Source organism: Chiloscyllium punctatum, chromosome 49 (genome assembly GCF_047496795.1).
Source record: "Chiloscyllium punctatum isolate Juve2018m chromosome 49, sChiPun1.3, whole genome shotgun sequence".
Taxonomy (NCBI): domain Eukaryota; kingdom Metazoa; phylum Chordata; class Chondrichthyes; order Orectolobiformes; family Hemiscylliidae; genus Chiloscyllium; species Chiloscyllium punctatum.
Genome location: NC_092787.1, coordinates 34,602,397 through 34,626,348, shown reverse-complemented (window position 1 = coordinate 34,626,348; position 23,952 = coordinate 34,602,397). Strand labels below are relative to the sequence as shown.

Sequence of the window (23,952 nt, the reverse complement as noted above, 5' to 3'; positions counted from 1 at the left end):
CGTCCATGCCGAGCAGATATCCTAATCTAACCTAGTCTGTATGCCAGCATTTGTCCTAAATCCCTCTCAAGCCTTCCGATGTGAATGTGTTCAGAAAAGAATTACATGGATGTTGCCAGGTTTAAAGGACTTGAGCTAAAGGCCGAGGGTGAACAGTCTTGGGTTGTTTTCCCTGGATCATCGGAGGCTGAGTGGTGACCTTCAAACAACGTGTCTAGGTGTACCTCAAACTTCAAAGAATTATGTGCCTGCAACCCTCGGTTCCTCAGGAGGGAATTTAACAGTGAGAGAAAGCCACTTGCGGTGGTTGGGAAACAATTTCGAATTTCTTTGACTTCACGTGTGAAGCTGAGTATTGAACACTTAAGATTCAGAATGAAAAAAGCTGAGAGTTTTGAAAAGTTATAACCCCGTGAGTCACCCCAGCCGCCACTTGCGGTGGTTGGGGAACAATTTCGAATTTCTTTGACTTCACGTGTGAAGAAGATTATTGAGTATGAAAACAGCTGAGAGTTTTGAAAAGTTCGATCCCCGTGAGTCTGATGTGAACCACATCCCGGAGACGCAATTCCTACTTTACCCTGGTGCCTTAAAGGTTTGATCGCATTCAGATGATGCTAGGTCCATTTCGTACTCTCTGATCTCCGCCCAAGAAACCCACAAACAAGGTTCTGTCTTATTTGCATTTTGATCCTCTTCTTCTCAGCAGTTCTTTATTTTAATCAGACAAATGTTCCAAGCAAAGCCGAATATAACATTCACACGGTTACAATGAGATAAACCTAATTCCTTTTTGATTACTACATCGACCTGTGTGAGTTTGTAGCCAGTTAAATAAAGAAAAACCATGGCTTGCCGGCAATTTAAATCAAGCAGACCGATGATTCGAAGCACTTCTGAGCTGAACAAGATTACCGACCGACGATCCTAAGATATCTCTTGACGTTTTAAATATTTCCAGGATACGTTGGTTGATTGCCGAGACCTTTCTCAGGAAATGACATTTGCCAAACCAGAGAAACGAGATGAGTAGATAAAGCTGCTCCAGGTGAGGCTCGAACTCACAACCTCGGCATTACGCACGCAGAAACACTGACATATAAGTACCGCGCGCTGACCGATTGCGCCACTGGAGCCGCCCCGTCGTCGCGCTTAAAATATCACGAGTTATACCTCAGCGATTGACAAATTGGCTGTGATGTCAGCCGGTTGTATTCACATGTCGTTCCTCACTTATTTGGGGAATTTGCTTCATGACACAGTGCGAAACTGGATTGATCATGAAAAATGCATTTTCAACGTTTTCCTCGATTGTTCTCTGAGCCATTGAGGTCTTTAGTCAGGAGAAACCTTATCATCTCATTCTGGGTTAGCCTCAATTACTGATCTTATCTTCGGCACCAAGTTCCAGAAGTTGTTGTTGCTCTGAGTTTTGGGATGACAGACAAATAGAAACATACCCTTCGGTCCAATCCGTCCATGCTGAGCAGATATCCTAATCTAACCTAGTCTGTATGCCAGCATTTGTCCTAAATCCCTCTCAAGCCTTCCGATGTGAATGTGTTCAGAAAAGAATTACATGGATGTTGCCAGGTTTAAAGGACTTGAGCTAAAGGCCGAGGGTGAACAGTCTTGGGTTGTTTTCCCTGGATCATCGGAGGCTGAGTGGTGACCTTCAAACAACGTGTCTAGGTGTACCTCAAACTTCAAAGAATTATGTGCCTGCAACCCTCGGTTCCTCAGGAGGGAATTTAACAGTGAGAGAAAGCCACTTGCGGTGGTTGGGAAACAATTTCGAATTTCTTTGACTTCACGTGTGAAGCTGAGTATTGAACACTTAAGATTCAGAATGAAAAAAGCTGAGAGTTTTGAAAAGTTATAACCCCGTGAGTCACCCCAGCCGCTACTTGCGGTGGTTGGGGAACAATTTCGAATTTCTTTGACTTCACGTGTGAAGAAGATTATTGAGTATGAAAACAGCTGAGAGTTTTGAAAAGTTAGATCCCCGTGAGTCTGATGTGAACCACATCCCGGAGACGCAATTCCTACTTTACCCTGGTGCCTTAAAGGTTTGATCGCATTCAGATGATGCTAGGTCCATTTCGTACTCTCTGATCTCCGCCCAAGAAACCACAAACAAGGTTCTGTCTTATTTGCATTTTGATCCTCTTCTTCTCAGCAGTTCTTTATTTTAATCAGACAAATGTTCCAAGCAAAGCCGAATATAACATTCACACGGTTACAATGAGATAAACCTAATTCCTTTTTGATTACTACATCGACCTGTGTGAGTTTGTAGCCAGTTAAATAAAGAAAAACCATGGCTTGCCGGCAATTTAAATCAAGCAGACCGCTGATTCGAAGCACTTCTGAGCTGAACAAGATTACCGACCGACGATCCTAAGATATCTCTTGACGTTTTAAATATTTCCAGGATACGTTGGTTGATTGCCGAGACCTTTCTCAGGAAATGACATTTGCCAAACCAGAGAAACTGGATGAGTAGATAAAGCTGCTCCAGGTGAGGCTCGAACTCACAACCTCGGCATTACGCACGCAGAAACACTGAAATATAAGTACCGTGCGCTGACCGATTGCGCCACTGGAGCCGCCCCGTCGTCGTCGCGCTCCCAATATCACGAGTTATACCTCAGCGATTGACAAATTGGCTGTGATGTCAGCCGGTTGTATTCACATGTCGTTCCTCACTTATTTGGGGAATTTGCTTCATGACACACTGCGAAACTGGATTGATCATTTTCAACGTTTTCCTCGATTGTTCTCTGAGCCATTGAGGTCTTTAGTCAGGAGAACCCTTGTCATCTCATTCTGGGTTAGCCTCAATTACTGATCTTATCTTCGGCACCAAGTTCCAGAAGTTGTTGTTGCTCTGAGTTTTGGGATGACAGACAAATAGAAACATACCCTTCGGTCCAATCCGTCCATGCCGAGCAGATATCCTAATCTAACCTAGTCTGTATGCCAGCATTTGTCCTAAATCCCTCTCAAGCCTTCCGATGTGAATGTGTTCAGAAAAGAATTACATGGATGTTGCCAGGTTTAAAGGAGTTGAGCTAAAGGCCGAGGGTGAACAGTCTTGGGTTGTTTTCCCTGGATCATCGGAGGCTGAGTGGTGACCTTCAAACAACGTGTCTAGGTGTACCTCAAACTTCAAAGAATTATGTGCCTGCAACCCTCGGTTCCTCAGGAGGGAATTTAACAGTGAGAGAAAGCCACTTGCGGTGGTTGGGAAACAAGTTCGAATTTCTTTGACTTCACGTGTGAAGCTGAGTATTGAACACTTAAGATTCAGAATGAAAAAAGCTGAGAGTTTTGAAAAGTTATAACGCCGTGAGTCACCCCAGCCGCCACTTGCGGTGGTTGGGGAACAATTTCGAATTTCTTTGACTTCACGTGTGAAGAAGATTATTGAGTATGAAAACAGCTGAGAGTTTTGAAAAGTTAGATCCCCGTGAGTCTGATGTGAACCACATCCCGGAGACGCAATTCCTACTTTACCCTGGTGCCTTAAAGGTTTGATCGCATTCAGATGATGCTAGGTCCATTTCGTACTCTCTGATCTCCGCCCAAGAAACCCACAAACAAGGTTCTGTCTTATTTGCATTTTGATCCTCTTCTTCTCAGCAGTTCTTTATTTTAATCAGACAAATGTTCCAAGCAAAGCCGAATATAACATTCACACGGTTACAATGAGATAAACCTAATTCCTTTTTGATTACTACATCGACCTGTGTGAGTTTGTAGCCAGTTAAATAAAGAAAAACCATGGCTTGCCGGCAATTTAAATCAAGCAGACCGCTGATTCGAAGCACTTCTGAGCTGAACAAGATTACCGACCGACGATCCTAAGATATCTCTTGACGTTTTAAATATTTCCAGGATACGTTGGTTGATTGCCGAGACCTTTCTCAGGAAATGACATTTGCCAAACCAGAGAAACGAGATGAGTAGATAAAGCTGCTCCAGGTGAGGCTCGAACTCACAACCTCGGCATTACGCACGCAGAAACACTGACATATAAGTACCGCGCGCTGACCGATTGCGCCGCTGGAGCCGCCCCGTCGTCGTCGTCGCGCTCCCAATATCACGAGTTATACCTCAGCGATTGACAAATTGGCTGTGATGTCAGCCGGTTGTATTCACATGTCGTTCCTCACTTATTTGGGGAATTTGCTTCATGACACAGTGCGAAACTGGATTGATCATTTTCAACGTTTTCCTCGATTGTTCTCTGAGCCATTGAGGTCTTTAGTCAGGAGAAACCTTATCATCTCATTCTGGGTTAGCCTCAATTACTGATCTTATCTTCGGCACCAAGTTCCAGAAGTTGTTCTTGCTCTGAGTTTTGGGATGACAGACAAATAGAAACATACCCTTCGGTCCAATCCGTCCATGCCGAGCAGATATCCTAATCTAACCTAGTCTGTATGCCAGCATTTGTCCTAAATCCCTCTCAAGCCTTCCGATGTGAATGTGTTCAGAAAAGAATTACATGGATGTTGCCAGGTTTAAAGGACTTGAGCTAAAGGCCGAGGGTGAACAGTCTTGGGTTGTTTTCCCTGGATCATCGGAGGCTGAGTGGTGACCTTCAAACAACGTGTCTAGGTGTACCTCAAACTTCAAAGAATTATGTGCCTGCAACCCTCGGTTCCTCAGGAGGGAATTTAACAGTGAGAGAAAGCCACTTGCGGTGGTTGGGAAACAATTTCGAATTTCTTTGACTTCACGTGTGATGCTGAGTATTGAACACTTAAGATTCAGAATGAAAAAAGCTGAGAGTTTTGAAAAGTTATAACCCCGTGAGTCACCCCAGCCGCTACTTGCGGTGGTTGGGGAACAATTTCGAATTTCTTTGACTTCACGTGTGAAGAAGATTATTGAGTATGAAAACAGCTGAGAGTTTTGAAAAGTTAGATCCCCGTGAGTCTGATGTGAACCACATCCCGGAGACGCAATTCCTACTTTACCCTGGTGCCTTAAAGGTTTGATCGCATTCAGATGATGCTAGGTCCATTTCGTACTCTCTGATCTCCGCCCAAGAAACCCACAAACAAGGTTCTGTCTTATTTGCATTTTGATCCTCTTCTTCTCAGCAGTTCTTTATTTTAATCAGACAAATGTTCCAAGCAAAGCCGAATATAACATTCACACTGTTACAATGAGATAAACCTAATTCCTTTTTGATTACTACATCGACCTGTGTGAGTTTGTAGCCAGTTAAATAAAGAAAAACCATGGCTTGCCGGCAATTTAAATCAAGCAGACCGCTGATTCGAAGCACTTCTGAGCTGAACAAGATTACCGACCGACGATCCTAAGATATCTCTTGACGTTTTAAATATTTCCAGGATACGTTGGTTGATTGCCGAGACCTTTCTCAGGAAATGACATTTGCCAAACCAGAGAAACTGGATGAGTAGATAAAGCTGCTCCAGGTGAGGCTCGAACTCACAACCTCGGCATTACGCACGCAGAAACACTGACATATAAGTACCGTGCGCTGACCGATTGCGCCACTGGAGCCGCCCCGTCGTCGTCGCGCTCCCAATATCACGAGTTATACCTCAGCGATTGACAAATTGGCTGTGATGTCAGCCGGTTGTATTCACATGTCGTTCCTCACTTATTTGGGGAATTTGCTTCATGACACACTGCGAAACTGGATTGATCATTTTCAACGTTTTCCTCGATTGTTCTCTGAGCCATTGAGGTCTTTAGTCAGGAGAACCCTTATCATCTCATTCTGGGTTAGCCTCAATTACTGATCTTATCTTCGGCACCAAGTTCCAGAAGTTGTTCTTGCTCTGAGTTTTGGGATGACAGACAAATAGAAACATACCCTTCGGTCCAATCCGTCCATGCCGAGCAGATATCCTAATCTAACCTAGTCTGTATGCCAGCATTTGTCCTAAATCCCTCTCAAGCCTTCCGATGTGAATGTGTTCAGAAAAGAATTACATGGATGTTGCCAGGTTTAAAGGAGTTGAGCTAAAGGCCGAGGGTGAACAGTCTTGGGTTGTTTTCCCTGGATCATCGGAGGCTGAGTGGTGACCTTCAAACAACGTGTCTAGGTGTACCTCAAACTTCAAAGAATTATGTGCCTGCAACCCTCGGTTCCTCAGGAGGGAATTTAACAGTGAGAGAAAGCCACTTGCGGTGGTTGGGAAACAATTTCGAATTTCTTTGACTTCACGTGTGAAGCTGAGTATTGAACACTTAAGATTCAGAATGAAAAAAGCTGAGAGTTTTGAAAAGTTATAACCCCGTGAGTCACCCCAGCCGCCACTTGCGGTGGTTGGGGAACAATTTCGAATTTCTTTGACTTCACGTGTGAAGAAGATTATTGAGTATGAAAACAGCTGAGAGTTTTGAAAAGTTAGATCCCCGTGAGTCTGATGTGAACCACATCCCGGAGACGCAATTCCTACTTTACCCTGGTGCCTTAAAGGTTTGATCGCATTCAGATGATGCTAGGTCCATTTCGTACTCTCTGATCTCCGCCCAAGAAACCCACAAACAAGGTTCTGTCTTATTTGCATTTTGATCCTCTTCTTCTCAGCAGTTCTTTATTTTAATCAGACAAATGTTCCAAGCAAAGCCGAATATAACATTCACACGGTTACAATGAGATAAGCCTAATTCCTTTTTGATTACTACATCGACCTGTGTGAGTTTGTAGCCAGTTAAATAAAGAAAAACCATGGCTTGCCGGCAATTTAAATCAAGCAGACCGCTGATTCGAAGCACTTCTGAGCTGAACAAGATTACCGACCGACGATCCTAAGATATCTCTTGACGTTTTAAATATTTCCAGGATACGTTGGTTGATTGCCGAGACCTTTCTCAGAAAATGACATTTGCCAAACCAGAGAAACTGGATGAGTAGATAAAGCTGCTCCAGGTGAGGCTCGAACTCACAACCTCGGCATTACGCACGCAGAAACACTGACATATAAGTACCGTGCGCTGACCGATTGCGCCACTGGCGCCGCCCCGTCGTCGTCGCGCTCCCAATATCACGAGTTATACCTCAGCGATTGACAAATTGGCTGTGATGTCAGCCGGTTGTATTCACATGTCGTTCCTCACTTATTTGGGGAATTTGCTTCATGACACAGTGCGAAACTGGATTGATCATTTTCAACGTTTTCCTCGATTGTTCTCTGAGCCATTGAGGTCTTTAGTCAGGAGAAACCTTATCATCTAATTCTGGGTTAGCCTCAATTACTGATCTTATCTTCGGCACCAAGTTCCAGAAGTTGTTGTTGCTCTGAGTTTTGGGATGACAGACAAATAGAAACATACCCTTCGGTCCAATCCGTCCATGCCGAGCAGATATCCTAATCTAACCTAGTCTGTATGCCAGCATTTGTCCTAAATCCCTCTCAAGCCTTCCGATGTGAATGTGTTCAGAAAAGAATTACATGGATGTTGCCAGGTTTAAAGGAGTTGAGCTAAAGGCCGAGGGTGAACAGTCTTGGGTTGTTTTCCCTGGATCATCGGAGGCTGAGTGGTGACCTTCAAACAACGTGTCTAGGTGTACCTCAAACTTCAAAGAATTATGTGCCTGCAACCCTCGGTTCCTCAGGAGGGAATTTAACAGTGAGAGAAAGCCACTTGCGGTGGTTAAGAAACAATTTCGAATTTCTTTGACTTCACGTGTGAAGCTGAGTATTGAACACTTAAGATTAAGAATGAAAAAAGCTGAGAGTTTTGAAAAGTTATAACCCCGTGAGTCACCCCAGCCGCCACTTGCGGTGGTTGGGGAACAATTTCGAATTTCTTTGACTTCACGTGTGAAGAAGATTATTGAGTATGAAAACAGCTGAGAGTTTTGAAAAGTTAGATCCCCGTGAGTCTGATGTGAACCACATCCCGGAGACGCAATTCCTACTTTACCCTGGTGCCTTAAAGGTTTGATCGCATTCAGATGATGCTAGGTCCATTTCGTACTCTCTGATCTCCGCCCAAGAAACCCACAAACAAGGTTCTGTCTTATTTGCATTTTGATCCTCTTCTTCTCAGCAGTTCTTTATTTTAATCAGACAAATGTTCCAAGCAAAGCCGAATATAACATTCACACGGTTACAATGAGATAAACCTAATTCCTTTTTGATTACTACATCGACCTGTGTGAGTTTGTAGCCAGTTAAATAAAGAAAAACCATGGCTTGCCGGCAATTTAAATCAAGCAGACCGCTGATTCGAAGCACTTCTGAGCTGAACAAGATTACCGACCGACGATCCTAAGATATCTCTTGACGTTTTAAATATTTCCAGGATACGTTGGTTGATTGCCGAGACCTTTCTCAGGAAATGACATTTGCCAAACCAGAGAAACGAGATGAGTAGATAAAGCTACTCCAGGTGAGGCTCGAACTCACAACCTCGGCATTACGCACGCAGAAACACTGACATATAAGTACCGTGCGCTGACCGATTGCGCCACTGGAGCCGCCCCGTCGTCGTCGCGCTCCCAATATCACGAGTTATACCTCAGCGATTGACAAATTGGCTGTGATGTCAGCCGGTTGTATTCACATGTCGTTCCTCACTTATTTGGGGAATTTGCTTCATGACACAGTGCGAAACTGGATTGATCATGAAAAATGCATTTTCAACGTTTTCCTCGATTGTTCTCTGAGCCATTGAGGTCTTTAGTCAGGAGAAACCTTATCATCTCATTCTGGGTTAGCCTCAATTACTGATCTTATCTTCGGCACCAAGTTCCAGAAGTTGTTGTTGCTCTGAGTTTTGGGATGACAGACAAATAGAAACATACCCTTCGGTCCAATCCGTCCATGCCGAGCAGATATCCTAATCTAACCTAGTCTGTATGCCAGCATTTGTCCTAAATCCCTCTCAAGCCTTGCGATGTGAATGTGTTCAGAAAAGAATTACATGGATGTTGCCAGGTTTAAAGGACTTGAGCTAAAGGCCGAGGGTGAACAGTCTTGGGTTGTTTTCCCTGGATCATCGGAGGCTGAGTGGTGACCTTCAAACAACGTGTCTAGGTGTACCTCAAACTTCAAAGAATTATGTGCCTGCAACCTTCGGTTCCTCAGGAGGGAATTTAACAGTGAGAGAAAGCCACTTGCGGTGGTTGGGAAACAATTTCGAATTTCTTTGACTTCACGTGTGAAGCTGAGTATTGAACACTTAAGATTAAGAATGAAAAAAGCTGAGAGTTTTGAAAAGTTATAACCCCGTGAGTCACCCCAGCCGCCACTTGCGGTGGTTGGGGAACAATTTCGAATTTCTTTGACTTCACGTGTGAAGAAGATTATTGAGTATGAAAACAGCTGAGAGTTTTGAAAAGTTAGATCCCCGTGAGTCTGATGTGAACCACATCCCGGAGACGCAATTCCTACTTTACCCTGGTGCCTTAAAGGTTTGATCGCATTCAGATGATGCTAGGTCCATTTCGTACTCTCTGATCTCCGCCCAAGAAACCCACAAACAAGGTTCTGTCTTATTTGCATTTTGATCCTCTTCTTCTCAGCAGTTCTTTATTTTAATCAGACAAATGTTCCAAGCAAAGCCGAATATAACATTCACACGGTTACAATGAGATAAACCTAATTCCTTTTTGATTACTACATCGACCTGTGTGAGTTTGTAGCCAGTTAAATAAAGAAAAACCATGGCTTGCCGGCAATTTAAATCAAGCAGACCGCTGATTCGAAGCACTTCTGAGCTGAACAAGATTACCGACCGACGATCCTAAGATATCTCTTGACGTTTTAAATATTTCCAGGATACGTTGGTTGATTGCCGAGACCTTTCTCAGGAAATGACATTTGCCAAACCAGAGAAACGAGATGAGTAGATAAAGCTGCTCCAGGTGAGGTTTGAACTCACAACCTCGGCATTACGCACGCAGAAACACTGACATATAAGTACCGCGCGCTGACCGATTGCGCCACTGGAGCCGCCCCGTCGTCATTGCGCTTTCAATATCACGAGTTATACCTCAGCGATTGACAAATTGGCTGTGATGTCAGCCGGTTGTATTCACATGTCGTTCCTCACTTATTTGGGGAATTTGCTTCATGACACAGTGCGAAACTGGATTGATCATGAAAAATGCATTTTCAACGTTTTCCTCGATTGTTCTCTGAGCCATTGAGGTCTTTAGTCAGGAGAAACCTTATCATCTAATTCTGGGTTAGCCTCAAATACTGATCTTATCTTCGGCACCAAGTTCCAGAAGTTGTTGTTGCTCTGAGTTTTGGGATGACAGACAAATAGAAACATACCCTTCGGTCCAATCCGTCCATGCCGAGCAGATATCCTAATCTAACCTAGTCTGTATGCCAGCATTTGTCCTAAATCCCTCTCAAGCCTTCCGATGTGAATGTGTTCAGAAAAGAATTACATGGATGTTGCCAGGTTTAAAGGAGTTGAGCTAAAGGCCGAGGGTGAACAGTCTTGGGTTGTTTTCCCTGGATCATCGGAGGCTGAGTGGTGACCTTCAAACAACGTGTCTAGGTGTACCTCAAACTTCAAAGAATTATGTGCCTGCAACCCTCGGTTCCTCAGGAGGGAATTTAACAGTGAGAGAAAGCCACTTGCGGTGGTTGGGAAACAATTTCGAATTTCTTTGACTTCACGTGTGAAGCTGAGTATTGAACACTTAAGATTCAGAATGAAAAAAGCTGAGAGTTTTGAAAAGTTATAACCCCGTGAGTCACCCCAGCCGCCACTTGCGGTGGTTGGGGAACAATTTCGAATTTCTTTGACTTCACGTGTGAAGAAGATTATTGAGTATGAAAACAGCTGAGAGTTTTGAAAAGTTAGATCCCCGTGAGTCTGATGTGAACCACATCCCGGAGACGCAATTCCTACTTTACCCTGGTGCCTTAAAGGTTTGATCGCATTCAGATGATGCTAGGTCCATTTCGTACTCTCTGATCTCCGCCCAAGAAACCCACAAACAAGGTTCTGTCTTATTTGCATTTTGATCCTCTTCTTCTCAGCAGTTCTTTATTTTAATCAGACAAATGTTCCAAGCAAAGCTGAATATAACATTCACACGGTTACAATGAGATAAACCTAATTCCTTTTTGATTACTACATCGACCTGTGTGAGTTTGTAGCCAGTTAAATAAAGAAAAACCATGGCTTGCCGGCAATTTAAATCAAGCAGACCGCTGATTCGAAGCACTTCTGAGCTGAACAAGATTACCGACCGACGATCCTAAGATATCTCTTGACGTTTTAAATATTTCCAGGATACGTTGGTTGATTGCCGAGACCTTTCTCAGGAAATGACATTTGCCAAACCAGAGAAACGGGATGAGTAGATAAAGCTGCTCCAGGTGAGGCTCGAACTCACAACCTCGGCATTACGCACGCAGAAACACTGACATATAAGTACCGTGCGCTGACCGATTGCGCCACTGGAGCCGCCCCGGCGTCGTCGCGCTCCCAATATCACGAGTTATACCTCAGCGATTGACAAATTGGCTGTGATGTCAGCCGGTTGTATTCACATGTCGTTCCTCACTTATTTGGGGAATTTGCTTCATGACACAGTGCGAAACTGGATTGATCATGAAAAATGCATTTTCAACGTTTTCCTCGATTGTTCTCTGAGCCATTGAGGTCTTTAGTCAGGAGAAACCTTATCATCTCATTCTGGGTTAGCCTCAATTACTGATCTTATCTTCGGCACCAAGTTCCAGAAGTTGTTCTTGCTCTGAGTTTTGGGATGACAGACAATTAGAAACATACCCTTCGGTCCAATCCGTCCATGCCGAGCAGATATCCTAATCTAACCTAGTCTGTATGCCAGCATTTGTCCTAAATCCCTCTCAAGCCTTCCGATGTGAATGTGTTCAGAAAAGAATTACATGGATGTTGCCAGGTTTAAAGGACTTGAGCTAAAGGCCGAGGGTGAACAGTCTTGGGTTGTTTTCCCTGGATCATCGGAGGCTGAGTGGTGACCTTCAAACAACGTGTCTAGGTGTACCTCAAACTTCAAAGAATTATGTGCCTGCAACCCTCGGTTCCTCAGGAGGGAATTTAACAGTGAGAGAAAGCCACTTGCGGTGGTTGGGAAACAATTTCGAATTTCTTTGACTTCACGTGTGAAGCTGAGTATTGAACACTTAAGATTAAGAATGAAAAAAGCTGAGAGTTTTGAAAAGTTATAACCCCGTGAGTCACCCCAGCCGCCACTTGCGGTGGTTGGGGAACAATTTCGAATTTCTTTGACTTCACGTGTGAAGAAGATTATTGAGTATGAAAACAGCTGAGAGTTTTGAAAAGTTAGATCCCCGTGAGTCTGATGTGAACCACATCCCGGAGACGCAATTCCTACTTTACCCTGGTGCCTTAAAGGTTTGATCGCATTCAGATGATGCTAGGTCCATTTCGTACTCTCTGATCTCCGCCCAAGAAACCCACAAACAAGGTTCTGTCTTATTTGCATTTTGATCCTCTTCTTCTCAGCAGTTCTTTATTTTAATCAGACAAATGTTCCAAGCAAAGCCGAATATAACATTCACACGGTTACAATGAGATAAACCTAATTCCTTTTTGATTACTACATCGACCTGTGTGAGTTTGTAGCCAGTTAAATAAAGAAAAACCATGGCTTGCCGGCAATTTAAATCAAGCAGACCGCTGATTCGAAGCACTTCTGAGCTGAACAAGATTACCGACCGACGATCCTAAGATATCTCTTGACGTTTTAAATATTTCCAGGATACGTTGGTTGATTGCCGAGACCTTTCTCAGGAAATGACATTTGCCAAACCAGAGAAACTGGGTGACTAGATAAAGCTGCTCCGGGTGAGGTTCGAACTCACAACCTCGGCATTACGCACGCAGAAACACTGACATATAAGTACCGTGCGCTGACCGATTGCGCCACTGGAGCCGCCCCGTCGTCGTCGCGCTCCCAATATCACGAGTTATACCTCAGCGATTGACAAATTGGCTGTGATGTCAGCCGGTTGTATTCACATGTCGTTCCTCACTTATTTGGGGAATTTGCTTCATGACACACTGCGAAACTGGATTGATCATTTTCAACGTTTTCCTCGATTGTTCTCTGAGCCATTGAGGTCTTTAGTCAGGAGAAACCTTATCATCTCATTCTGGGTTAGCCTCAATTACTGATCTTATCTTCGGCACCAAGTTCCAGAAGTTGTTCTTGCTCTGAGTTTTGGGATGACAGACAAATAGAAACATACCCTTCGGTCCAATCCGTCCATGCCGAGCAGATATCCTAATCTAACCTAGTCTGTATGCCAGCATTTGTCCTAAATCCCTCTCAAGCCTTCCGATGTGAATGTGTTCAGAAAAGAATTACATGGATGTTGCCAGGTTTAAAGGACTTGAGCTAAAGGCCGAGGGTGAACAGTCTTGGGTTGTTTTCCCTGGATCATCGGAGGCTGAGTGGTGACCTTCAAACAACGTGTCTAGGTGTACCTCAAACTTCAAAGAATTATGTGCCTGCAACCCTCGGTTCCTCAGGAGGGAATTTAACAGTGAGAGAAAGCCACTTGCGGTGGTTGGGAAACAATTTCGAATTTCTTTGACTTCACGTGTGAAGCTGAGTATTGAACACTTAAGATTAAGAATGAAAAAAGCTGAGAGTTTTGAAAAGTTATAACCCCGTGAGTCACCCCAGCCGCCACTTGCGGTGGTTGGGGAACAATTTCGAATTTCTTTGACTTCACGTGTGAAGAAGATTATTGAGTATGAAAACAGCTGAGAGTTTTGAAAAGTTAGAACCCCGTGAGTCTGATGTGAACCACATCCCGGAGACGCAATTCCTACTTTACCCTGGTGCCTTAAAGGTTTGATCGCATTCAGATGATGCTAGGTCCATTTCGTACACTCTGATCTCCGCCCAAGAAACCCACAAACAAGGTTCTGTCTTATTTGCATTTTGATCCTCTTCTTCTCAGCAGTTCTTTATTTTAATCAGACAAATGTTCCAAGCAAAGCCGAATATAACATTCACACGGTTACAATGAGATAAACCTAATTCCTTTTTGATTACTACATCGACCTGTGTGAGTTTGTAGCCAGTTAAATAAAGAAAAACCATGGCTTGCCGGCAATTTAAATCAAGCAGACCGCTGATTCGAAGCACTTCTGAGCTGAACAAGATTGCCGACCGACGATCCTAAGATATCCCTTGACGTTTTAAATATTTCCAGGATACGTTGGTTGATTGCCGAGACCTTTCTCAGGAAATGACATTTGCCAAACCAGAGAAACTGGATGAGTAGATAAAACAGCTCCAGGTGAGGCTCGAATTCACAACCTCGGCATATCGCACGCAGAAACACTGACATATAAGTACCGCGCGCTGACCGATTCTGCCACTGGAGCCGCCCCGTCGTCGTCGCGCTCCCAATATCACGAGTTATACCTCAGCGATTGACAAATTGGCTGTGATGTCAGCCGGTTGTATTCACATGTCGTTCCTCACTTATTTGGGGAATTTGCTTCATGACACACTGCGAAACTGGATTGATCATTTTCAACGTTTTCCTCGATTGTTCTCTGAGCCATTGAGGTCTTTAGTCAGGAGAAACCTTATCATCTCATTCTGGGTTAGCCTCAATTACTGATCTTATCTTCGGCACCAAGTTCCAGAAGTTGTTCTTGCTCTGAGTTTTGGGATGACAGACAAATAGAAACATACCCTTCGGTCCAATCCGTCCATGCCGAGCAGATATCCTAATCTAACCTAGTCTGTATGCCAGCATTTGTCCTAAATCCCTCTCAAGCCTTCCGATGTGAATGTGTTCAGAAAAGAATTACATGGATGTTGCCAGGTTTAAAGGGCTTGAGCTCAAGGCCGAGGGTGAACAGTCTTGGGTTGTTTTCCCTGGATCATCGGAGGCTGAGTGGTGACCTTCAAACAACGTGTCTAGGTGTACCTCAAACTTCAAAGAATTATGTGCCTGCAACCCTCGGTTCCTCAGGAGAGAATTTAACAGTGAGAGAAAGCCACTTGCGGTGGATGGGAAACAATTTCGAATTTCTTTGACTTCACGTGTGAAGCTGAGTATTGAACACTTAAGATTAAGAATGAAAAAAGCTGAGAGTTGTGAAAAGTTATAACCCCGTGAGTCACCCCAGCCGCCACTTGCGGTGGTTGGGGAACAATTTCGAATTTCTTTGACTTCACGTGTGAAGAAGATTATTGAGTATGAAAACAGCTGAGAGTTTTGAAAAGTTAGATCCCCGTGAGTCTGATGTGAACCACATCCCGGAGACGCAATTCCTACTTTACCCTGGTGCCTTAAAGGTTTGATCGCATTCAGATGATGCTAGGTCCATTTCGTACTCTCTGATCTCCGCCCAAGAAACCCACAAACAAGGTTCTGTCTTATTTGCATTTTGATCCTCTTCTTCTCAGCAGTTCTTTATTTTAATCAGACAAATGTTCCAAGCAAAGCCGAATATAACATTCACACGGTTACAATGAGATAAACCTAATTCCTTTTTGATTACTACATCGACCTGTGTGAGTTTGTAGCCAGTTAAATAAAGAAAAACCATGGCTTGCCGGCAATTTAAATCAAGCAGACCGCTGATTCGAAGCACTTCTGAGCTGAACAAGATTACCGACCGACGATCCTAAGATATCTCTTGACGTTTTAAATATTTCCAGGATACGTTGGTTGATTGCCGAGACCTTTCTCAGGAAATGACATTTGCCAAACCAGAGAAACGGGATGAGTAGATAAAGCTGCTCCAGGTGAGGCTCGAACTCACAACCTCGGCATTACGCACGCAGAAACACTGACATATAAGTACCGCGCGCTGACCGATTCTGCCACTGGAACCGCCCCGTCGTCGTCGCGCTCCCAATATCACGAGTTATACCTCAGCGATTGACAAATTGGCTGTGATGTCAGCCGGTTGTATTCACATGTCGTTCCTCACTTATTTGGGGAATTTGCTTCATGACACACTGCGAAACTGGATTGATCATTTTCAACGTTTTCCTCGATTGTTCTCTGAGCCATTGAGGTCTTTAGTCAGGAGAAACCTTATCATCTCATTCTGGGTTAGCCTCAATTACTGATCTTATCTTCGGCACCAAGTTCCAGAAGTTGTTCTTGCTCTGAGTTTTGGGATGACAGACAAATAGAAACATACCCTTCGGTCCAATCCGTCCATGCCGAGCAGATATCCTAATCTAACCTAGTCTGTATGCCAGCATTTGTCCTAAATCCCTCTCAAGCCTTCCGATGTGAATGTGTTCAGAAAAGAATTACATGGATGTTGCCAGGTTTAAAGGACTTGAGCTAAAGGCCGAGGGTGAACAGTCTTGGGTTGTTTTCCCTGGATCATCGGAGGCTGAGTGGTGACCTTCAAACAACGTGTCTAGGTGTACCTCAAACTTCAAAGAATTATGTGCCTGCAACCCTCGGTTCCTCAGGAGGGAATTTAACAGTGACAGAAAGCCACTTGCGGTGGATGGGAAACAATTTCGAATTTCTTTGACTTCACGTGTGAAGCTGAGTATTGAACACTTAAGATTAAGAATGAAAAAAGCTGAGAGTTGTGAAAAGTTATAACCCCGTGAGTCACCCCAGCCGCCACTTGCGGTGGTTGGGGAACAATTTCGAATTTCTTTGACTTCACGTGTGAAGAAGATTATTGAGTATGAAAACAGCTGAGAGTTTTGAAAAGTTAGATCCCCGTGAGTCTGATGTGAACCACATCCCGGAGACGCAATTCCTACTTTACCCTGGTGCCTTAAAGGTTTGATCGCATTCAGATGATGCTAGGTCCATTTCGTACTCTCTGATCTCCGCCCAAGAAACCCACAAACAAGGTTCTGTCTTATTTGCATTTTGATCCTCTTCTTCTCAGCAGTTCTTTATTTTAATCAGACAAATGTTCCAAGCAAAGCCGAATATAACATTCACACGGTTACAATGAGATAAACCTAATTCCTTTTTGATTACTACATCGACCTGTGTGAGTTTGTAGCCAGTTAAATAAAGAAAAACCATGGCTTGCCGGCAATTTAAATCAAGCAGACCGCTGATTCGAAGCACTTCTGAGCTGAACAAGATTACCGACCGACGATCCTAAGATATCTCTTGACGTTTTAAATATTTCCAGGATACGTTGGTTGATTGCCGAGACCTTTCTCAGGAAATGACATTTGCCAAACCAGAGAAACTGGATGAGTAGATAAAGCTGCTCCAGGTGAGGCTCGAACTCACAACCTCGGCATATCGCACGCAGAAACACTGACATATAAGTACCGCGCGCTGACCGATTGCGCCACCGGAGCCGCCCCGTCGTCGTCGCGCTCCCAATATCACGAGTTATACCTCAGCGATTGACAAATTGGCTGTGATGTCAGCCGGTTGTATTCACATGTCGTTCCTCACTTATTTGGGGAATTTGCTTCATGACACACTGCGAAACTGGATTGATCATTTTCAACGTTTTCCTCGATTGTTCTCTGAGCCATTGAGGTCTTTAGTCAGGAGAAACCTTATCATCTCATTCTGGGTTAGCCTCAATTACTGATCTTATCTTCGGCACCAAGTTCCAGAAGTTGTTCTTGCTCTGAGTTTTGGGATGACAGACAAATAGAAACATACCCTTCGGTCCAATCCGTCCATGCCGAGCAGATATCCTAATCTAACCTAGTCTGTATGCCAGCATTTGTCCTAAATCCCTCTCAAGCCTTCCGATGTGAATGTGTTCAGAAAAGAATTACATGGATGTTGCCAGGTTTAAAGGACTTGAGCTAAAGGCCGAGGGTGAACAGTCTTGGGTTGTTTTCCCTGGATCATCGGAGGCTGAGTGGTGACCTTCAAACAACGTGTCTAGGTGTACCTCAAACTTCAAAGAATTATGTGCATGCAACCCTCGGTTCCTCAGGAGGGAATTTAACAGTGAGAGAAAGCCACTTGCGGTGGTTGGGAAACAATTTCGAAATTCTTTGACTTCACGTGTGAAGCTGAGTATTGAACACTTAAGATTAAGAATGAAAAAAGCTGAGAGTTTTGAAAAGTTATAACCCCGTGAGTCACCCCAGCCGCCACTTGCGGTGGTTGGGGAACAATTTCGAATTTCTTTGACTTCACGTGTGAAGAAGATTATTGAGTATGAAAACAGCTGAGAGTTTTGAAAAGTTAGATCCCCGTGAGTCTGATGTGAACCACATCCCGGAGACGCAATTCCTACTTTACCCTGGTGCCTTAAAGGTTTGATCACATTCAGATGATGCTAGGTCCATTTCGTACTCTCTGATCTCCGCCCAAGAAACCCACAAACAAGGTTCTGTCTTATTTGCATTTTGATCCTCTTCTTCTCAGCAGTTCTTTATTTTAATCAGACAAATGTTCCAAGCAAAGCCGAATATAACATTCACACGGGGGTTACAATGAGATAAACCTAATTCCTTTTTGATTACTACATCGACCTGTGTGAGTTTGTAGCCAGTTAAATAAAGAAAAACCATGGCTTGCCGGCAATTTAAATCAAGCAGACCGCTGATTCGTAGCACTTCTGAGCTGAACAAGATTACCGACCGACGATCCTAAGATATCTCTTGACGTTTTAAATATTTCCAGGATACATTGGTTGATTGCCGAGACTTTTCTCAAGAAATGACATTTGCCAAACCAGAGAAACTGGATGAGTAGATAGAGCTGCTCCAGGTGAGGCCCGAACTCACAACCTCGGCATTACGCACGCAGAATCACTGACATATAAGTACCGCGCGCTGACCGATTGCGCCACCGGAGCCGCCCCGTCGTCGCGTTCCCAATATCACGAGTTATACCTCAGCGATTGACAAATTGGCTGTGATGTCAGCCGGTTGTATTCACATGTCGTTCCTCACTTATTTGGGGAATTTGCTTCATGACACAGTGCGAAACTGGATTGGTCATGAAAAATGCATTTTCAACGTTTTCCTCGATTGTTCTCTGAGCCATTGAGGTCTTTAGTCAGGAGAAACCTTATCATCTCATTCTGGGTTAGCTTCAATTACTGATCTTATCTTCGGCACCAAGTTCCAGAAGTTGTTCTTGCTCTGAGTTTTGGGATGACAGACAAATAGAAACATACCCTTCGGTCCAATCCGTCCATGCCGAGCAGATATCCTAATCTAACCTAGTCTGTATGCCAGCATTTGTCCTAAATCCCTCTCAAGCCTTCCGATGTGAATGTGTTCAGAAAAGAATTACATGGATGTTGCCAGGTTTAAAGGACTTGAGCTAAAGGCCGAGGGTGAACAGTCTTGGGTTGTTTTCCCTGGATCATCGGAGGCTGAGTGGTGACCTTCAAACAACGTGTCTAGGTGTACCTCAAACTTCAAAGAATTATGTGCCTGCAACCCTCGGTTCCTCAGGAGGGAATTTAACAGTGAGAGAAAGCCACTTGCGGTGGTTGGGAAACAATTTCGAAATTCTTTGACTTCACGTGTGAAGCTGAGTATTGAACACTTAAGATTAAGAATGAAAAAAGCTGAGAGTTTTGAAAAGTTATAACCCCGTGAGTCACCCCAGCCGCCACTTGCGGTGGTTGGGGAACAATTTCGAATTTCTTTGACTTCACGTGTGAAGAAGATTATTGAGTATGAAAACAGCTGAGAGTTTTGAAAAGTTAGATCCCCGTGAGTCTGATGTGAACCACATCCCGGAGACGCAATTCCTACTTTACCCTGGTGCCTTAAAGGTTTGATCACATTCAGATGATGCTAGGTCCATTTCGTACTCTCTGATCTCCGCCCAAGAAACCCACAAACAAGGTTCTGTCTTATTTGCATTTTGATCCTCTTCTTCTCAGCAGTTCTTTATTTTAATCAGACAAATGTTCCAAGCAAAGCCGAATATAACATTCACACGGTTACAATGAGATAAACCTAATTCCTTTTTGATTACTACATCGACCTGTGTGAGTTTGTAGCCAGTTAAATAAAGAAAAACCATTGCTTGCCGGCAATTTAAATCAAGCAGACCGCTGATTCGAAGCACTTCTGAGCTGAACAAGATTACCGATCGACGATCCTAAGATATCTCTTGACGTTTTAAAGATTTCCAGGATACGTTGGTTGATTGCCGAGACCTTTCTCAGGAAATGACATTTGCCAAACCAGAGAAACTGGATGAGTAGATAAAGCTGCTCCAGGTGAGGCTCGAACTCACAACCTCGGCATTACGCACGCAGAAACACTGACATATAAGTACCGCGCGCTGACCGATTGTGCCACCGGAGCCGCCCCGCCGTCGCGTTCCCAATATCACGAGTTATACCTCAGCGATTGACAAATTGGCTGTGATGTCAGCCGGTTGTATTCACATGTCGTTCCTCACTTATTTGGGGAATTTGCTTCATGACACAGTGCGAAACTGGATTGATCATGAAAAATGCATTTTCAACGTTTTCCTCGATTGTTCTCTGAGCCATTGAGGTCTTTAGTCAGGAGAAACCTTATCATCTCATTCTGGGTTAGCCTCAATTACTGATCTTATCTTCGGCACCAAGTTCCAGAAGTTGTTGTTGCTCTGGGTTTTGGGATGACAGACAAATAGAAACATACCCTTCGGTCCAATCCGTCCATGCCGAGCAGATATCCTAATCTAACCTAGTCTGTATGCCAGCATTTGTCCTAAATCCCTCTCAAGCCTTCCGATGTGAATGTGTTCAGAAAAGAATTACATGGATGTTGCCAGGTTTAAAGGACTTGAGCTAAAGGCCGAGGGTGAACAGTCTTGGGTTGTTTTCCCTGGATCATCGGAGGCTGAGTGGTGACCTTCAAACAACGTGTCTAGGTGTACCTCAAACTTCAAAGAATTATGTGCCTGCAACCCTCGGTTCCTCAGGAGGGAATTTAACAGTGAGAGAAAGCCACTGCGGTGGTTGGGAAACAATTTCGAATTTCTTTGACTTCACGTGTGAAGCTGAGTATTGAACACTTAAGATTAAGAATGAAAAAAGCTGAGAGTTTTGAAAAGTTATAACCCCGTGAGTCACCCCAGCCGCCACTTGCGGTGGTTGGGGAACAATTTCGAATTTCTTTGACTTCACGTGTGAAGAAGATTATTGAGTATGAAAACAGCTGAGAGTTTTGAAAAGTTAGATCCCCGTGAGTCTGATGTGAACCACATCCCGGAGACGCAATTCCTACTTTACCCTGGTGCCTTAAAGGTTTGATCGCATTCAGATGATGCTAGGTCCATTTCGTACTCTCTAATCTCCGCCCAAGAAACCCACAAACAAGGTTCTGTCTTATTTGCATTTTGATCCTCTTCTTCTCAGCAGTTCTTTATTTTAATCAGACAAATGTTCCAAGCAAAGCTGAATATAACATTCACACGGTTACAATGAGATAAACCTAATTCCTTTTTGATTACTACATCGACCTGTGTGAGTTTGTAGCCAGTTAAATAAAGAAAAACCATGGCTTGCCGGCAATTTAAATCAAGCAGACCGCTGATTCGAAGCACTTCTGAGCTGAACAAGATTACCGACCGACGATCCTAAGATATCTCTTGACGTTTTAAATATTTCCAGGATACGTTGGTTGATTGCCGAGACCTTTCTCAGGAAATGACATTTGCCAAACCAGAGAAACGGGATGAGTAGATAAAGCTGCTCCAGGTGAGGCTCGAACTCACAACCTCGGCATTACGCACGCAGAAACACTGACATATAAGTACCGTGCGCTGACCGATTGCGCCACTGGAGCCGCCCCGGCGTCGTCGCGCTCCCAATATCACGAGTTATACCTCAGCGATTGACAAATTGGCTGTGATGTCAGCCGGTTGTATTCACATGTCGTTCCTCACTTATTTGGGGAATTTGCTTCATGACACAGTGCGAAACTGGATTGATCATGAAAAATGCATTTTCAACGTTTTCCTCGATTGTTCTCTGAGCCATTGAGGTCTTTAGTCAGGAGAAACCTTATCATCTCATTCTGGGTTAGCCTCAATTACTGATCTTATCTTCGGCACCAAGTTCCAGAAGTTGTTCTTGCTCTGAGTTTTGGGATGACAGACAAATAGAAACATACCCTTCGGTCCAATCCGTCCATGCCGAGCAGATATCCTAATCTAACCTAGTCTGTATGCCAGCATTTGTCCTAAATCCCTCTCAAGCCTTCCGATGTGAATGTGTTCAGAAAAGAATTACATGGATGTTGCCAGGTTTAAAGGACTTGAGCTAAAGGCCGAGGGTGAACAGTCTTGGGTTGTTTTCCCTGGATCATCGGAGGCTGAGTGGTGACCTTCAAACAACGTGTCTAGGTGTACCTCAAACTTCAAAGAATTATGTGCCTGCAACCCTCGGTTCCTCAGGAGGGAATTTAACAGTGAGAGAAAGCCACTTGCGGTGGTTGGGAAACAATTTCGAATTTCTTTGACTTCACGTGTGAAGCTGAGTATTGAACACTTAAGATTAAGAATGAAAAAAGCTGAGAGTTTTGAAAAGTTATAACCCCGTGAGTCACCCCAGCCGCCACTTGCGGTGGTTGGGGAACAATTTCGAATTTCTTTGACTTCACGTGTGAAGAAGATTATTGAGTATGAAAACAGCTGAGAGTTTTGAAAAGTTAGATCCCCGTGAGTCTGATGTGAACCACATCCCGGAGACGCAATTCCTACTTTACCCTGGTGCCTTAAAGGTTTGATCACATTCAGATGATGCTAGGTCCATTTCGTACTCTCTGATCTCCGCCCAAGAAACCCACAAACAAGGTTCTGTCTTATTTGCATTTTGATCCTCTTCTTCTCAGCAGTTCTTTATTTTAATCAGACAAATGTTCCAAGCAAAGCCGAATATAACATTCACACGGTTACAATGAGATAAACCTAATTCCTTTTTGATTACTACATCGACCTGTGTGAGTTTGTAGCCAGTTAAATAAAGAAAAACCATGGCTTGCCGGCAATTTAAATCAAGCAGACCGCTGATTCGAAGCACTTCTGAGCTGAACAAGATTACCGACCGACGATCCTAAGATATCTCTTGACGTTTTAAATATTTCTAGGATACGTTGGTTGATTGCCGAGACCTTTCTCAGGAAATGACATTTGCCAAACCAGAGAAACTGGGTGACTAGATAAAGCTGCTCCGGGTGAGGTTCGAACTCACAACCTCGGCATTACGCACGCAGAAACACTGACATATAAGTACCGTGCGCTGACCGATTGCGCCACTGGAGCCGCCCCGTCGTCGTCGCGCTCCCAATATCACGAGTTATACCTCAGCGATTGACAAATTGGCTGTGATGTCAGCCGGTTGTATTCACATGTCGTTCCTCACTTATTTGGGGAATTTGCTTCATGACACACTGCGAAACTGGATTGATCATTTTCAACGTTTTCCTCGATTGTTCTCTGAGCCATTGAGGTCTTTAGTCAGGAGAAACCTTATCATCTCATTCTGGGTTAGCCTCAATTACTGATCTTATCTTCGGCACCAAGTTCCAGAAGTTGTTCTTGCTCTGAGTTTTGGGATGACAGACAAATAGAAACATACCCTTCGGTCCAATCCGTCCATGCCGAGCAGATATCCTAATCTAACCTAGTCTGTATGCCAGCATTTGTCCTAAATCCCTCTCAAGCCTTCCGATGTGAATGTGTTCAGAAAAGAATTACATGGATGTTGCCAGGTTTAAAGGACTTGAGCTAAAGGCCGAGGGTGAACAGTCTTGGGTTGTTTTCCCTGGATCATCGGAGGCTGAGTGGTGACCTTCAAACAACGTGTCTAGGTGTACCTCAAACTTCAAAGAATTATGTGCCTGCAACCCTCGGTTCCTCAGGAGGGAATTTAACAGTGAGAGAAAGCCACTTGCGGTGGTTGGGAAACAATTTCGAATTTCTTTGACTTCACGTGTGAAGCTGAGTATTGAACACTTAAGATTAAGAATGAAAAAAGCTGAGAGTTTTGAAAAGTTATAACCCCGTGAGTCACCCC

The 23,952-nt window shown here is 43.9% G+C and overlaps 14 non-coding genes across 14 annotated transcripts; all 14 read right to left on the bottom strand.

Moving 5' to 3' along the window:
- Positions 1 to 1,040: 1,040 nt before the first annotated feature.
- Positions 1,041 to 1,136, bottom strand: trnai-uau (transfer RNA isoleucine (anticodon UAU)). The gene is made up of 2 exons: positions 1,099 to 1,136; positions 1,041 to 1,076 (listed from the first exon to the last, which is right to left on the bottom strand). It is a non-coding gene; the product is annotated as a tRNA-Ile (tRNA).
- A 1,377-nt stretch (positions 1,137 to 2,513) lies between these two features.
- On the bottom strand, positions 2,514 to 2,609 carry trnai-uau (transfer RNA isoleucine (anticodon UAU)). The gene is made up of 2 exons: positions 2,572 to 2,609; positions 2,514 to 2,549 (listed from the first exon to the last, which is right to left on the bottom strand). It is a non-coding gene; the product is annotated as a tRNA-Ile (tRNA).
- A 1,370-nt stretch (positions 2,610 to 3,979) lies between these two features.
- Positions 3,980 to 4,075, bottom strand: trnai-uau (transfer RNA isoleucine (anticodon UAU)). Its single transcript has 2 exons — positions 4,038 to 4,075; positions 3,980 to 4,015 (listed from the first exon to the last, which is right to left on the bottom strand). It is a non-coding gene; the product is annotated as a tRNA-Ile (tRNA).
- A 1,373-nt stretch (positions 4,076 to 5,448) lies between these two features.
- Positions 5,449 to 5,544, bottom strand: trnai-uau (transfer RNA isoleucine (anticodon UAU)). Its single transcript has 2 exons — positions 5,507 to 5,544; positions 5,449 to 5,484 (listed from the first exon to the last, which is right to left on the bottom strand). It is a non-coding gene; the product is annotated as a tRNA-Ile (tRNA).
- Positions 5,545 to 6,914: 1,370 nt separating this feature from the next.
- Positions 6,915 to 7,010, bottom strand: trnai-uau (transfer RNA isoleucine (anticodon UAU)). The gene is made up of 2 exons: positions 6,973 to 7,010; positions 6,915 to 6,950 (listed from the first exon to the last, which is right to left on the bottom strand). It is a non-coding gene; the product is annotated as a tRNA-Ile (tRNA).
- A 1,370-nt stretch (positions 7,011 to 8,380) lies between these two features.
- Positions 8,381 to 8,476, bottom strand: trnai-uau (transfer RNA isoleucine (anticodon UAU)). The gene is made up of 2 exons: positions 8,439 to 8,476; positions 8,381 to 8,416 (listed from the first exon to the last, which is right to left on the bottom strand). It is a non-coding gene; the product is annotated as a tRNA-Ile (tRNA).
- A 1,381-nt stretch (positions 8,477 to 9,857) lies between these two features.
- On the bottom strand, positions 9,858 to 9,953 carry trnai-uau (transfer RNA isoleucine (anticodon UAU)). The gene is made up of 2 exons: positions 9,916 to 9,953; positions 9,858 to 9,893 (listed from the first exon to the last, which is right to left on the bottom strand). It is a non-coding gene; the product is annotated as a tRNA-Ile (tRNA).
- A 1,381-nt stretch (positions 9,954 to 11,334) lies between these two features.
- trnai-uau (transfer RNA isoleucine (anticodon UAU)) lies at positions 11,335 to 11,430 on the bottom strand. Its single transcript has 2 exons — positions 11,393 to 11,430; positions 11,335 to 11,370 (listed from the first exon to the last, which is right to left on the bottom strand). It is a non-coding gene; the product is annotated as a tRNA-Ile (tRNA).
- Positions 11,431 to 12,811: 1,381 nt separating this feature from the next.
- On the bottom strand, positions 12,812 to 12,907 carry trnai-uau (transfer RNA isoleucine (anticodon UAU)). The gene is made up of 2 exons: positions 12,870 to 12,907; positions 12,812 to 12,847 (listed from the first exon to the last, which is right to left on the bottom strand). It is a non-coding gene; the product is annotated as a tRNA-Ile (tRNA).
- Positions 12,908 to 17,209: 4,302 nt separating this feature from the next.
- On the bottom strand, positions 17,210 to 17,305 carry trnai-uau (transfer RNA isoleucine (anticodon UAU)). Its single transcript has 2 exons — positions 17,268 to 17,305; positions 17,210 to 17,245 (listed from the first exon to the last, which is right to left on the bottom strand). It is a non-coding gene; the product is annotated as a tRNA-Ile (tRNA).
- A 1,373-nt stretch (positions 17,306 to 18,678) lies between these two features.
- On the bottom strand, positions 18,679 to 18,774 carry trnai-uau (transfer RNA isoleucine (anticodon UAU)). The gene is made up of 2 exons: positions 18,737 to 18,774; positions 18,679 to 18,714 (listed from the first exon to the last, which is right to left on the bottom strand). It is a non-coding gene; the product is annotated as a tRNA-Ile (tRNA).
- Positions 18,775 to 20,152: 1,378 nt separating this feature from the next.
- Positions 20,153 to 20,248, bottom strand: trnai-uau (transfer RNA isoleucine (anticodon UAU)). Its single transcript has 2 exons — positions 20,211 to 20,248; positions 20,153 to 20,188 (listed from the first exon to the last, which is right to left on the bottom strand). It is a non-coding gene; the product is annotated as a tRNA-Ile (tRNA).
- Positions 20,249 to 21,625: 1,377 nt separating this feature from the next.
- On the bottom strand, positions 21,626 to 21,721 carry trnai-uau (transfer RNA isoleucine (anticodon UAU)). Its single transcript has 2 exons — positions 21,684 to 21,721; positions 21,626 to 21,661 (listed from the first exon to the last, which is right to left on the bottom strand). It is a non-coding gene; the product is annotated as a tRNA-Ile (tRNA).
- A 1,381-nt stretch (positions 21,722 to 23,102) lies between these two features.
- trnai-uau (transfer RNA isoleucine (anticodon UAU)) lies at positions 23,103 to 23,198 on the bottom strand. Its single transcript has 2 exons — positions 23,161 to 23,198; positions 23,103 to 23,138 (listed from the first exon to the last, which is right to left on the bottom strand). It is a non-coding gene; the product is annotated as a tRNA-Ile (tRNA).
- Between the last annotated feature and the right edge of the window lie 754 nt (positions 23,199 to 23,952).